Source organism: Bombus affinis, chromosome 13, assembly GCF_024516045.1.
Source record: "Bombus affinis isolate iyBomAffi1 chromosome 13, iyBomAffi1.2, whole genome shotgun sequence".
Classification (NCBI taxonomy): Eukaryota; Metazoa; Arthropoda; class Insecta; order Hymenoptera; family Apidae; genus Bombus; species Bombus affinis.
In genome coordinates this window covers 7373570-7389540 of record NC_066356.1, presented here as the reverse complement: position 1 = coordinate 7389540, position 15971 = coordinate 7373570, and the positions used below count along the sequence as shown (strand labels likewise).

At 40.9% G+C, this 15971-nt stretch overlaps 1 long non-coding RNA gene across 1 annotated transcript in view; it reads right to left on the bottom strand.

Annotated features, from left to right (window-relative positions):
* The window catches only part of LOC126922972 (uncharacterized), a 299653-nt gene that overhangs the window by 103279 nt on the left and 180403 nt on the right, over positions 1-15971 (bottom strand). The window lies entirely within an intron of this gene.

The following is a 15971-nucleotide window of genomic DNA, read 5'->3' as shown; positions in this document are numbered from 1 at the left end:
TTTAACTTTGGGTTTTAATATAGATTCTTCGTGTTTTAATGCACTTATTATTTACCGTACTATTTGCACGCTGTATTACTTATGTTGTAATGCATATAAAAGTATGACGTATTTTTGACAGAATCCTACATACATATACATGTATATAAAATTTTACGAATTGCCAAGGTATTATACATATTTGTGTCTCGCCTTCCTATTCCTTGGTTATAGTTCGTATTTTTATCTACATGTTTATGCATTGTATGCATCTTATGGTCTGATTATTTTATCAAATATTTTGAATTTTTATCTGCAAATCGAGTAATATGGTTGGGGATGAGTCTATAGAAATTTCCAGTAACATTGAAGTTGAGCGAATTACCTGATTATGGAAATATGCGAATATTCTTTCATAAAAGGAATTTCCTGACGAATTTGGCTCTGTGACATGGGTTAATAATAAATGAATTACATTAAATAATTGCTATGTATGCATGATGAAATAATTTGGACACCCAGCAATGGTTTCTATATTCCACATTATTTATTTCACATATAGGATGAAGTCCCATTAATGAATAAGAAGTGTAAATTATATGCACACATAAAAATGACGCGAGTATCATAGAGATACGTGATACAGATTTCTTTACAAAATCTCTTAAACGATATTTAACGCGTAATATTGAACGTAAGAAACGAGAATTTTATGTAAAAAGAAATCTTACCTTCGAAAATTTCTACCACATTCCCGAAAGCTATGACACAGTCTCAACGTTTTTCCATCCATCTGTAAAAAGAGACTAATACAGAAACTCGGGTCCTCTTCTCTCGATCTTTTCAGGATGTTTTATTTCTTTTTTTTTTCTTTTTTCTCCCTTCGTCGAAAGACCCTAGCGTACACGTCCATGCTGGTCGGGTTATCGTAACAAACTACCCCAATGACGACACGATTAAAATTTCACGGGGGTTGCGTGGCACGGGCGTGTTCTCTCTCTCGGAACAAACCGTCTCTCTGTATGATCCTTCTCTCTGCCGTGCCTACCCCGTCCATCGAGCCGGACCAGACCACCTTTCGATCCCCCTCTCGCTCACGGAGCCACCCCCTCATCCCCGTCGGGTGATTGGTACGCGACCGCAGCCACCCCCGCTTTTTAATACACCCGCACCTGCATACTCCACACCCGCAACCGGTGAGCTGCCACCGTACATACACCAGAGAGGGTGCATCCAACCCCCTCTAACCCGTCCCCCCGTTCTACTACCACCCACTAGTAGCTCTGCTCCTCTTCCTTCCTCTCTCTCTCTCTCTCTCTTTCTCTCTTTCTCCTTCAGCTACCGGTTTGGTGCTGCTGCATCGTTCGTCACGAGTGCTCGATCTCCCTCTCTCGCTCTCTTTCCCTTTCACTCTGTGTGTTTGCGTGTCGCGCTCTCGTTCCGCGTCAACGTCAACGGTGCACGCCGAGTGATTCATCGATCGAACACGTATTCGTGTCCCCGGCTCGTTCATCCCCCCGAAATAGCGACAAAGACTGGCCCTCTCCTCTTGCCCGGTGTGCGGACCGGAGCTAGCCCGTATGAAGCTATGCCCGAAAACCGCCGCCACGGCGTCGGGCACAGAAGCCAGAGAGACGGAAAATGCATTTCCAGAGTCGATGATTGGGGCCGTTCTTTCAATCGCGGTGTGGCCGCCTGCGGCTCTCGGCCGGCTCTCTTTCACCGATCTCGATCCAGACGAGAGAAACCGTGACTGGTCAGGGTTTTCCGCTTCAGAGGTACTAAACTTTGTCTTTGTTCCATATGGAAGACTGTAGCTACTGGCAATGAGCCTTTTGTGGATTGTATACGGTAAAATGCGACGAGGTGACGAAAGTTGGGAGACTTTGATAAATTGGTCGGTATCTGGGCATTCGAGAGATACTGTTTGTTGTAGAGCGTGCAATTCAAGTTGTACGTAGATCCGTTGTTTAGTTGCATTAGGATATCTTTTATTTCTAACAGAATATTAGGATTTTATGTAGATTATGATATTTAAATTGCATGTATTCCTCGGTTAATACTTGCTAATGGTCAACACTAGTAACTCTGTATGTATTAGTTATTTTAATCGTCATAACTCTGCTTCGTTCTCTCTGTCATTTTCGACTGAATTCTGTTTTATTAACGTTAAGAAATATTTTTACAGTTTAGACAAAATATGAAAAATGTGCACGATTACTCGGTTCAATTTCACCTTCAGTTTCTTAAAATATCAGAAATTCTTTTTACTGGCTGAAACAGTAGCAAGAATAAAATATAAAAGTTGGAGGATCCTAGCAATGTTAATATTAACCTAAAATTGATTAATTTGTTCATTTCCACTGATTTCGATATTTAACTTTATATAAACTATATACTGAAGCGATCCACCACTATTAAAATCTAGCTAAAACTATCTAGCTAAAACTGATCAAGACAGAATCGATTAGCCATCAGTTCTTCTAATCGCAGTACCTCATACATTTTCAAGACGGCTAAAGATTTCCGATCGGTAGTGATGCAGACGAGACAGTTGCGCCTGATTAAAGGGTGCAAAAGGCGTACAGGAAGGGTCAGCGAAGGAGGGATCAGGAATTATTTAACGCGGCTTCTCGACTTCTTCTGATCTTTTCCATCAGGTAGATGAACCCTTTCATCCTGAGGAGAGAGCATCGTTGGGTGGGTTGGCTGGCGATGGCGGGGATTCGAGGCAAGCCCCGATCCGCGACGATGAAAATTATACGCATACATAAGAGCAAGGTGAGAGACTGCTACGTTAAAGAAATTAGAGAGATAATTCCTCGGACGAATACCCAATTTACCCTTTCGTCCGAGCCCGAGCATCCTGGCCTTATTATCTAAAGTGCTCGGGCTGCGAGAGGCTGACAACGAACGAACAGGCAAGGGATAAAAAAAAAGAGGAAAGAAGGAGGGAAAGAGAAAAAGAAAAAGAACATGCACCCTTCTGACGGCAAGGAGAGCGCTGCTGCTGGGTTTGCAAGGACAAAAAGTATTAAAAGGACAGCTCCTCCTCGCGAACGTACAACCAACTGGCCGGCTGAAGGGATGCCCGCCAACTTTTTTCGGCTCCTATCATTTATTCACGCCGGAGTTATTTTCTTCCGGATGCTCTACTTTCCTGAAATGTGAAAGGGCAGACCTTTCGATCTCGAGTCTTTGCTGATTTTTTAAATTAATGCCGATGTGGATCTCAGGTTTGATATGATACACGATGATAAATTCCCTACAGAGATGAGAAAAATGGAATTTTCCAAGGATACTACCAATGAATGTACTGTTTACCGCTAGTTTTCTAAATTTTCTTTCGATCGTACTAGCCTGGAAAATTTTATAAATTTTAGTACATCAATCTGAGCGAAACATTATTTCCATTAAAACTAAATCTATTCCAATGACGCGTGGAAGTATATTTATCTTAATTAAAAAAAGACACAGACATATGTATTTTATATATTACTTAATATTTACATACTTTTAATAATTTATGACCTAATATTTAAATATCGGAATATCGGAATATCGGAATACTTTCATCGTATAAAAAATTCTTTATAAAAAGACGGAATATCGTCGAAACTATCGAATTCGATGTATTTCAACATCACCATGAACATATTTTCCCCAAAAGTCTTCTAAAAATTGTTTTCCAAGAAGGTCAATAATTTTCCAAATATTTTCCAGTGGTCTTCCAAGTATCATATTCCAACAACGCCAATAATTTTGTACGTTTCACCTGCGCGAAAGCTGCATTATAATAAGGAAACTTCGATTTCCTATATCTCCAAGTTTCCTCAAAGATTTCCGGAAGGATTAATGGACGATCCTCTGGTCCCGGAAGCGTGACGCGTTGGCTCGATGCTAATAATAATAAACGATCGCAGATATAGTGGAGGCAGGTCGATGTAATTCGTACAAATGATAGTTCACGGCGATCACAGGGGATAGAGTATGTCGGTGGAGGGTGGTGAAGCTCGTATACATCGTAATGGCCCTGAAATTAGATCCCACCCTTGGCGCGGCTCCCGAGTTCGACAAATTCGGTTAGGTCGATGAAAAATGAATCGCTGTTACCACCGGCCTTTTGCTCTCTCCTCCATCGGCTTGGTCGGTTCGCATCTTCGATTTTTATCGGCGGACGTCCGGCACGCTTTAATTTATCGACATATAATTTATCGGGGGTGGCGGGATCTGTGGGTGTTTCAGCAAGAAAGGGATCAGCGTTCCAACGCGATTTTACCATCCGGTATGAAATGTTAAAGGTTCCGGAATTTGGATTCGGTTCTGTTGATTTTTCGATAGGTTCGCTGTTCATTTGCCAGGATTGTTAATTCATTCTCCGTTTACAATGCAGAAATGTAGCTTTGTTTTACAGATCAGAAGTACAAACACGTTCTTCTTGTTCGGGTTTGTATGCTTGCTTTTTAATTCATTTTGGAAAGGTCGATTCATTGTCCGGTTTTTCTGCAGAACCCAATAAATTAAGTGACGCGTCTGATTAGTGCCACCTGTTACTACTTACGACTTACGACCATCCACAGTGCGCGTAAAAGTGCAAACGGTCCTATAAAAGTTTTATACGTATTCGTACCATTTGTTGTGCGTTTAATTCGTTTAAAAGAGAGTGATTCAGTGTAGGCGAAGCATCGTGCCTGACCAGTGCCGCCCGTTACTACTTTCGAGTTCTTCGTACCACGCGTGGTTGCAAGTATAGCTACAGAATAATTCCTCTTGTAGAAGTTTTCTATCCATTTGTGCTATCCGTTGTATTTTCAATTCGCTTTAGTATGGTAGATTTACTGTGTAACGCGCCTGCCCTGTGTTATACGATACTACTTGCGAGTTTCTACCACGTGTGGTTGGAAAGATGGCTAGCAAACGATTTTTCTTCTGAAAGTTTCCTATCCATTCGCGGCGTTTATCGTGTTTCTAATTCGTTTTAGGAAGGTAGATTTTCTTAGTACTGCGTCTGACCGGAACAGTATGTTACTACTTATTAGTTTCTATCATGAATGGTAGGAAAGATAACTAGTAAATACGAATAATTCTTCTATTCGTGTTACTAATAGAGTTTTTTCTTCGTTTCAGGATTTATGGCGCGTCTGACTAATGCTGTCTGTTACTACATACGCGTTTCTAGCATACGAAGCAAGAAAGATGACTAATGAAGCGATACAGGGACCAATGACTTACTTTGCTCGTTTCTTCCGTGATCTTTTATTTTAATTATTTTATCAATAACGACAATACGCGTGTTCCATTTCTAAAATCGTCTCACTATCTCACGCGTGTTCCATTTCTAAAATCGTCTCACTACATATATTCTATAAATTTTATATTCCACTACTATCATGTATTCTGTACCATTCATCCAGCTAATTCTTGAATAGTGTATTTCTCCGCTATATTTCCAATACTTCAACTATAGAATCTATATAAACAATTGAATACTATATAATTGCTAGTCTAAAATGTTATTCTCTTCGTTCGTCAAAACTCCTCAAGTGATTTTTCAAGTATTACAGATCGAGAGACGAAGGTTATTGGAGTATCTTCGACAAGTTTCATCGACAATTGTTCAGAAAGGCACAGGAGCCTTTTTCGGAAGGGATTAATCCGTACGCAGGAATAACTATAAGAGAGAAGGTTTGTTTCACGCATAGCCCGAAGCGTTCGTTATATTATGTTTGCTACTGGTGTTTACAGCTGCTCGTAACCCGGATGACAATCTCGGATGAAGGGTGGCTCGACGATAAGACAGACGTGCACGCATATTTGTTTCCAGCCCGAGTGCTGGAAACGCTTCACGGAAATGGAGGATCGGATGACGGTTCTGTCGTGCTTTTTCGAGACATCGCATCGTTTTCACTAGCTAGCTGACAACGTATCGAAATAGTAAGGTTTCAATCAATTGCTAACGTCAGAAACACGACGAAATAGAAAAATATAGAATATAAAAAGCATAAAGAAGGAATAATAGTTGAATCAAAAATTGGAGATTTTGTTTAAAAATCAAATACGTTTCTCGCTTTCAAAATTATTACTTCAGACAATAATTCTAAACGAATTAAGCTTAATTTGGTATGATAATTTTTCTTACCTGTATTTCTCACTGTATAAATCTCGAACAGTTAATTAATTCTTTATTTATTATTTATTATCACTACTTCTAAGAAAACTCTAGTTTTCTCAAGCACTGAAGCCATCGGCAGCGTATAGACAAAAGACTGGGACGAAGGCAGACCATCGACAGTAGACAGGCGACGATGGCTTCGGGGTTTTCAGTTATAGGGTAACACTGAACCAGCTCAAATTATATTCCTATTTATACTTACATTTCTGTATTAAAATATATTTTCCACTTTACAATTTATCCACGCGTTTCTCTGTTTATACATCTAATAACCTCAACATTATTGAAAGATAGTTCAGTTTCAAAATGTACCAGAGAATAAGTATCAAGCTCTCTTTCGAACTTAGGAGAACTATCACAGAAATTTCTCAAGTATTGAAAAGCGTGTACAGAGTTAAAACTGTAATCGGTTATCGTGCAACTCCACTCCAATACTCGAAAAATGATCTAACGTCCATTGTGAAAAAACACAGAATGCTTCAACCTTTGACGTATATATTCCAGCAAAGTTCCATAGTGTACGAATTTTTTTCCATCCAAAAAGTGTGACTATTTTCACGTCATAGTCTGACATAGCTGTCGAATCGTCAGGCAGCACGAAGTCGGACAAAGAAGGATCGAAGCCCGAAGACGAATCGATGAACGAGAGAAATGGGGGGATGGACCGAGGCAACAGCGTCGAAACTTCGCCAAAGACAATATAAAAGTTGGGAGGGTCGCGCGGGATTGGAAGTCGTAAATATCATCTGCTAAATAAAGCTTCATCCTCGAGTAGGATTCAAGCGGTGGTGAAAACCCCTTTGCACCGGCGGCGGGGGAGTCGGAGACAAAAGCTCGTAACGTTCGCTGACATTAAGGTATTGAAAGAAAGGGAGAAGCCCGTTGTGAACGGTGTCTCCGTTCACCCTTCTCAAACGATCAACGTCTCCGATCGTTTTGCTACCCAAGACGTTCCAGGCTGACGTCTTAACTATCCAACGAATAGGCAAATTTCAGTCTTTCGTTTGTTAATCGTTGTTACTACGAAACTTCGTTCTTGAATTCGCGGCTTTTCTGGATACAACTAAACGACCTGAAAGTGACAACTTTATATAAAAATACCTTTAAAGATTTACTATCAACTGTTTCGTAGTTTCTTATTTGTGAATATACATTTATAGTAGATATACTGGAATAGCAGTAAAAGAAATCAATCTTTCTTTCTATCTTCAAAAAGGGTTTTCCCTAACATTGAAAAGTACGGTCAGTGTATGTTGACTTATTAACTCTGTTATTCTCAGAGTGCTGCGAATCGATACACAAATCCTCTGTCAAGATTGAGAAAGTAGATTGAAGAAATAACTTCTGGATCACCAAAATAGAAAAGATTCGCTGAAAGTTTAGTTGTAAGCCGTATGTTACAAACAACTTGTTCTCCCTGAAAAATCCAGATTTCATTGGAAACGCACATAGAAGAGATTTCAAGAAAAATTTCTAACGGTAAAAAAAGAAGACCAAAAATTGTTTCAATGAGAAGTCACGCTTCTCCCTGAAAATCTCACGTTTCGTCTGCAACACACGAATGCTCCGTCAAAAATTAGAAACACGAACGTAAGGGGATGGCATCGAAGAATCCATAGGCTGGTATCTCCCTCTTGGAAAGCTTTGCGCGAACCATTAAGCAGAATCGTTTGGCTAACCGAGACAAAAATCCGGCGGCGATATTTTTTTATTCTCCGCCCCCTCCGGCGAAGGCACGGTTGGATTCCGTGCGTGCCAGCACGGACAAAAGACAAACGCCGTCGCCGTCTTTCGTTTGTTTCAAGCGTCATTTGTTTGGCGGACCGGTGGAGATGGGCTGCTGTTGCTGGTCGACGTGCCCCTGCTTTCCCCGAAACGTTTTCCACCGAGAGAAGGGAAAGGATGCGGGAGATATGGGGTTGCATGGTTAGAAAGGCCACATTTGAATGCCACCGGAAAGGGGCTGAGCGCTCTTTCATCTCTGCTTTGTCGTGCCACCTACGCACGACCCGCGAACACTCCAGAGCCACGATGGGACCTCAAACTTTCGATCCAAAGGCCGGATCCGGGAAATGTTGCACCGAGAAATTTTTATCGCCGAGGGAAAGTCAACGTTGTTCCACTATCGCGTTGATGGATGTATGACTTAGAGGAGCTTTTGTGGTGGATTTGAGGAAAGAATCGAAGAGATAGGTTTCTGAAACAGCGTTTTTAAAGAAGAAAAGGAATTTTAAAGATATCTTGCATAGTAATGCAGCGATTGATAATATTGGTTAATTGATGAGTTACGCGGTTTAACGTGCAGACTTGTCTTTTACGATTTTCAAATTTCGTAGTTCTACCCTTTGACAATCTTACAATTTCCTTTGATATTTCTCAGTAGTTTATAGATCAATTCAACGGTGGAATTATTTTCTACAGGGAAACAATTTTTTTAGGAGGTAAGAAAATAATTACATAGAATTAAAAGAACACAAAGTTATATTTACTGTTAACAGAAAAATACTTTTAGAGTAATTGGTGGACCAGTTCGAATAATAAGGCTGATTTTTCAAAAGTGCAGAAGATCTTAGAAAAGACAAATTAGATTCTCTATGACGGTCAGAGAGGCAATTGTAAGAATTTTCAACCGAAGAGACGTCTGCAGAGAAATACAAGGTGAGATAATATTATAAACAATTCATGACTTATTCGATACTTCAACGGGGAGATTCCAAGTTCAAGATGAACGAAAAAAGGAAGAGGGAAGGGCGGAGGAGAAGAAGAAGGCAAAAGAGCAATCGAAGCAGAGAGAGGGTTTCTTTCATCAGAAAATAATTAAGGTTTTCTATGGAGATGATGGATTCTGTGGACCTGCCGTTCGCTCAGTCAACGTCAGAGGTTGACAATAGGTTCAATGGATGGAGCGTTCCTTTATTTAAAGTAGCTTTGTGTCCTCGCCGACCTCTTCTTCCCCTCCGTCCAGCCGCCGTGCAGTCGAATCTGGATCGTCCATTCTGTCCCTTTCCCTCGAAGAATCGAATTTCTTTAAGGGGAAGTTAATGAAAAAACGGTGATGCGGCAGGGATGGATCCACTGAAAAATCCTCTCTATCTCGATCACAGCTCAGAAATCCTCCAATGTCTCAGAATATCTTCAAAATACAACTCTCTGCTTGGAAAACTCTGCTAATTAAGTAAATATGATATTTTATCTACCTTTTCGATTTTTTAAATTCTTCTAACTGTTGAATTTAATTTTTAATTAATTAACAGATCAGTGTGTAGGCAGTGAGTGGTACTTGCACATACTTAGAAGGCGAAATCAACTTCTAGTTATCTTCCCCATTTTCATATTTACAAATCGTTAAACTTTATAATCGTCACGGCGATACATAAACTATTATGGCATTTCCCATTTCAAAGTCTATCACACGAGAAACACGAGAATTAACAATAGGTAAATAATTATATCCAAGATGAACTTTTCTAAAATCTTGCAACATATTTATCACAGCGCGCTATGGTTTTCAATCCACAGCGAAAAAGAGTTAGTGTACCATCCTCTCACATACCAAACATCCGCAAAGTTCGCTAGTCTCTATTTATCGTCAAAGACTGAAATCAATTTCCAAAAGACAAGAAAGTTCATCAGCATTCAACACGGTTATAGATCGATGGCGGGGTGTAGGGTGTCGGTGAAACGGAACGAAAACAAAGAAGATCGTTTAACGATATTGTCAGAGTAAGCCCCGGAGGGCCAGTCACGGTTCCTCCGAGACGAGCTTGAGGGGAACCAGCGCGGCGGATGTTGGGCGTTGGGTGCCGACTCGTTCGGGCTGGCTGGTATTATTCCGAGCCATTTGTCACTCGGCCAAGCCGACAACCCCTTTCGTTTCGCCGACACCCTCTCGCGAGACCCTCTCGCGCGTTTTTATAGCCGCGAATCGTCGCAATATGCCGACAAGGGGCTTAGCTCGCTTCGAGAGAACTCGAGGGCAGATTAAGGGGATGCAAACGCCTCTTTTTCTTGCTTTCTTTCCTCTTCTTCTCGCTCCTCTTCCTCGTCTAGTGTCTTACAGCGGATAGTCGAACGGATTAAGGTCGACTAAGACAGATCTCGCGACTGCGGGACAACGATTCCACAACTCCTCTTCGAGATTTGGTTCCTCCTTCAAATGGCCCCTTCTTCCAGGCAGCGGTAATTAATTCTATGGGGTAGAGGACGGAGGATGGAACGTTCTACACGTCTTGAGACCCGTCGAAGAGACGGTGGAATTATTGGGCGATTTTTCGGGAATTTTTAAGCAGATTGTGGTAGGGTTTAACATATGAGAACCATATCGTTGCTTGGCATTGATAGCGTAGAACTCTTTCCTCGTTGTGCCACTATCAATTCGAAGCAGCGATACGGGAAAGATACGAAGTTCATCTTCGCTGATTTTTATATTTCTCGATAGCTGAGAGAAAGTAATTTAATATTAAATAATCGAAGAAGGCTTAGGCAATGTTTAATCCGATAGATTCGAGGAATTGTTCAAAATATTGCTCGTTTTAAAAAGTGTTTCCAGTTTCTGAGAAACTCGCGAAATAATCAAATTTTTATTTACGAACGAAAATCGCCAAATTCTTTAACAAAAGAATATGCCGAATTGCTTGAAAAAAATACCTTAATTTTTCAACAAAAAAATGTGAAAAATCTCCAAATTCCTTAATAAGGAAAGTCCCTGGTTCGAAAGAAATAGATAACAAGCAGAAACTCGCGTGAAGATGATAGAAGAAGATAAACGAATATCGTGCGATGGTATTTCGTCGAGATTGAAAAAGAATCCGCGGCTCTCGTCGTGACAACTTACGGAACGGCCAGCGAGGCGTGCGCGAAATCGCGGATCTAATCTGCTAAAAGTCTGCTTAATTATGAACGGTAGAAACGGGGTGGAGGGCGACAAGGGGCGGCAGCCGAGAAAAGGGGCAAAGCGAGGGGGTGGATGGTACGCTTCTGTTTTCGGACTTTTCCATTAGCCGAATGAATCGTTAGTCTTTTGTTGACTTTTATTGGGGAACGCTGGTCTGGCATGGTCGTGTCTGCGCGCGAGTCGCCTTGGTTTATCCGAACGATCCGCTTGATTCGCACTGTCTGCCTCCGATTAACCCGTGTCTGCTTTTCCTTCGGTTTTCGATAGTAATCGTTCTGTTCTTCCTTTTGTCTCAATGAATTCTGTTTTGCCTTATATACGCTGTTCCGTGACTAGTTCGATTTTCTACGCGATAGTTGCCACTTGTTCATGTTTTTTTTCTATCATAAAGATCTTTATTTTAATCAAGCTGTGCCTTGAAGCTATCTTAAATCTATTAGCTATTGAAGCTATTAAAAGTAATCTGAAATCAGCGATTTCTAGGAAGACGCGTGCATTTGAAAATTAGAAACTTCGAAAATCAGAAAATTAGAAAAAATTAGAAAATTTATTTCAAACGATCTATAAAAGAATATCAAGATTCGATAGGAAAAAAGGTCTGGAACAGGAACAAAAAGAAATATTTCGTATGTTACATCCTAGTATTTTTACTAAAATGGTATCATCAGTTGCGAATATATTTATAATACTTTATGCACAAATACATAAGAATTAATATAATATATAATATTATATATAAGAATTAAATAATCCAAGGTATAAAGAATTGAATAAAATATGTACAGTAAAACGTTGATCATATGAATTCTATGTTCTTGAAATTCTAATTAATACTCTAAAACTTCAGAGTATCGAACTTCTGCTCGTTCGATTCATTTGTCTGGACACGAGCCTGATAAATATTGCGGAGAATCAGTGAATTCCTGTCGTATTAACTGACAGTATTACGTTTCAGAAAATGTTCTGAAACGTACCGTACAACATTGCCGATCTAAATCTTACTTTTTACTAAAATCTAACAGTATCGATCAGTAAGATGATTAAACGAACGCGATAAATGCAGTAGTACCAACAACTTGATCGAAAAACGATTTATCTTCTCAACAAGAACAATTCGTATAACCAACAGAAACTTCCGAGAAATCTATCCTCCCAAAACTCTCCTGCATCTTGAACTCCTCGAAACTCATCTCTCTCTCTCTCTCTCTCTCGCTCTATAAAATCGTACAGCGAAAGCCACAAGCGCCGTTTCCACGTTTCGACGAGCGCACTCACCCCAACAGCCTATCAAGAAATCAGTAGAGTCGAAGGAGTCCCCATGGCAGGAAGGGGGACACGATAGCATTTTGCCGGACAAACGATGGCCTGATAGCGGAACCAGAAGGAAGGCTGCCGCCATCCAAAAGGGGGGTTTGGTCGATAATTCAAAGGGACCACGAGGTTTCGCGTGGAAAGTGGAAAAAGTCGAAGGCTTGACGCGAGATAGTCAAGGCATCGGCCTGTTCCGCTGGTTCGACTCCATCCGATCGACTGGAGGGTTAATTTTCTGGTCAGTTGGTCGCTTCTGGCTCTCCAGGGTTATAGCGGCGATCTCGAGGCCCGTAACAACCCCTACTTTACCCCCTACATAAATATCCGGAATTAGCCATTTCTCCTGACCTCTCTCTCTCTTTCTGCCTCCGTTTCGCCGGCGTTCACCCAGTCCAGGGTGCACACCCCTTGCCTCTGCTCGTTCTGTCTTCGTCTAACCGTCGGTCAGCCAGCCGAGCAGCCGGTTGTCGGGCGGAGTCTACGATCACTTGACCGATTAAGGACCGAACCGGAGGGCTTCGATTCGAGTAGTCGCTCCGTTACGCGGGGGTCGTGAGTGGATTGACGTAATTGAGGAGAAAACACGACGCGAGCCGTCATGTCACGGAATATTCGACCGAGCCACCCTTTCCACCGCGATTAATCAGACCAACCCGCCGACCGCCAAGTGTCTTTCACGATTTTTAAGGTAATCGCGGACTTTTTTATTGCTCGAGAGCTTTGGCTCGTTGAGCGAGCAATAGGCTATGGAATTTTGGAAACTGCGGCGATTACGAATACAATTAGGATGCCGGAGTAAATAGAGATATTACGATGGACACGGTCTAATCTATCGCTTCGTCGATTTTCTCCCTTGCTGTCAATCTTCGTTATCACGATAGGAGGTAAATATTAACTCCTCCTGCACAACAATTTATCGACTAATAATGTTAATTATAATTGACAAGTTATAAGTTACAGGCCACAGATCCTGTTTGATAATGCCATCATTTTTTGATCTCGATACTTTTAATCTTTATTATCGTAACTTGCATAACCATTCTTTAAATTTTCTATCATCCATTCGATATTATTATACAGAACATTTCATATTTGTAACATATGTATAGCGTACATATGGTATACAGGTAAAGAAAATTTTGACGACGTTCTGATAGAACAGATGATAGAGCAAGACATGGAAAAGTTTATTAATCAGAAAGCCGAGTAAAATTGGCATATCACGTAGCCATGGGGATTGGAGCAGTGAATATTAAATACATGTAAGTAAAGTTGGCTGGCGTGGATGCCGAATATATTTAAATACCAACTGCACCGCTCCATTACATGAAACAAAATTTCCATTCGAAAGGAAAAAATATTTTATATAAATGTAACTTACGTAACTACAGAAAAATAATCCATATCAATCAAAAATCTACGATTATTCGTATTATTCATTCGTATTATATATCGTTAATCTGTAATTTATGAAAATCTATAAAAGCTCGAGTCTAATTTATTCCTGGATTACAGGAGGAAGAAGAAAAGATGAAGAAAACGGATCTTAGAATGGAGAGGTGCTGTCAACTTCCGGTTCTTGATCCTTAAACCGGCGGCGTCGTTCAATGAGAGGGATTTCGCCGCGAATCAAGGACCAGAAGTGACTGGAGGGCCGTTGGATCTCCTCATCTCGTTTTTACTCACTCCGGATTAAACAAAAGCCAAAGCTCCTTAAACTGCGGTCTCGGCTAAGCTGGATACATGCGAGGGTCCTGTGGACTGGCGTTGCTCTTTTATCTGGATCGCGTGATCCTCTTTGCTCCTCATGAACTCCCCGACGTAACAACAACTCGATACGACTGAAAGCCCCAGGGACATTTATGTTTCGTTTATTTCGCGAGCCGTGTGCCTCGTGCCACCCTCTACCTGCGTTTCCGCCTTCCAGTATTCCCAATTCCGTGTCCTGAGGTGTCTTTCCTTCGTTTGATTTCTCTGTCTTTGGTCCTTGTTACTCGGTAACAGAATAGGTCAGAAAAGAGTATAGAGGTAGATTTTATTTGAAAGTTTAAGTGACGTTTGAAACGAAGTCAAAATAAGCGATTTCTATGAACAAAGTTCGGACGAACTATTTGGAATTTTCCGAGGCGAAGATCAGTGTGTTTTAAATAGTTCGCGCGTTGAACAAATTTTTGAGTTTCATTTATTTTGCTGAGATTTAGAATTTTCTAATTTTCAATCTTTCTTTTTGGCAATGAGGTATGAGAGTAAATGTGCGAAACTCTAACGAAAAATAGAATCCTAGAAATTGTAGAGATGAATTATATTCGAGACCGGAAAGAATATTCCGTGTTAAGTAGAGGCAAAAAAGTCACATTAGTCAAGTTTATCCAAAGTACCTAGAGCCTGTACCTCGAACATTTTTGCTCCCTTGCAGGAATTTTGAAATCCCAATTATTTTCCGAGTTTCATGATTCTCCAATCTCCGGACTTCCTTCGAAAAAGTCCTGTATATAGAATCCTATAAAAAAACTGTCCATAGGAATTCTAAAAAGAGGCGCATTCCAGCGACCATTTCCTTCTATTAAGAGCCAATTCCCGCACAAAGGAGCCAGCGAATCCCAACATCGGACCATTTCCATCGAGCCGCGTAACTGACTGGTCGCGAGCAACCGCTACATGGATTCTATTTATTATTTTACCGTCGCCGGGGGAAGGGGTGGAGGAACAATCGATACACCAGCTTGTATCGCGGATATCTCGATGCGGCATAGGACAAGCGGAACGATGTCCACCGCGGTGGCCATCTAGCTGGTTAGTTCCGGAGGGTGGCGAAACGGCACCAGAAAGAAGGGTGACATTTTTCTCCTAATATGAATTCCACCGGTTCCGCGCTCGTGAATCACCCCGATATCTCTGTCTCTTAACGCCGCCTATGAATACAATATCGAATGGTAAGGAGAGGGTGACCCGACCGGATGGGATGAAGTCGGGAATCGACGATAAAAACGGGCAGCGACGAAACAGCTCTCGCTGTTTTCCTTCGTCCCCCTCGTCCCCTATTTCGATCGTGTCCAGTCACTGTCTTTCGCAGAGGGAACCATACGTCTCCTTTTTTATTTTCCTTTTACGGATTTACGTGCTCGTTGGATAGGGATACGGTGATGATTCCAGTTGTTCAGAAAGTAAAAACGCTGGACGTGAGAGAAATTCGATTGTAAGGGTTCCTTTCTGATGTCATCGCGAGGATATCGAGGTCTTCATTTATTTAATTTATCGAGGATCAAGTCTAAGTAAAAAAATAAAGCAACATTCTGTCCCGTGAGAAATACAGTGGCTATAAAAAGTATTGACACGCCATTGTATCTATTGACGAGACTATTTACATGTTAATTAAGTTCAAGTAGATTAAATTTCGTATCATTCGATAGCACTCATATATTACAAAAATTTGATGCTATGATAATGAAATATAAAATTCGGAAAGAAAAAAGAAACGGCTTATTGGGAAATGAGGGTGCCTGCCGATACTTTTTGGAGTCGCTGTATATATTCGACACTTGTATTATGGTTTCGCTAGAATTCTAATCAATTTTGAACCGTTACATATACACTATTGACCATAAATCGCAAAGC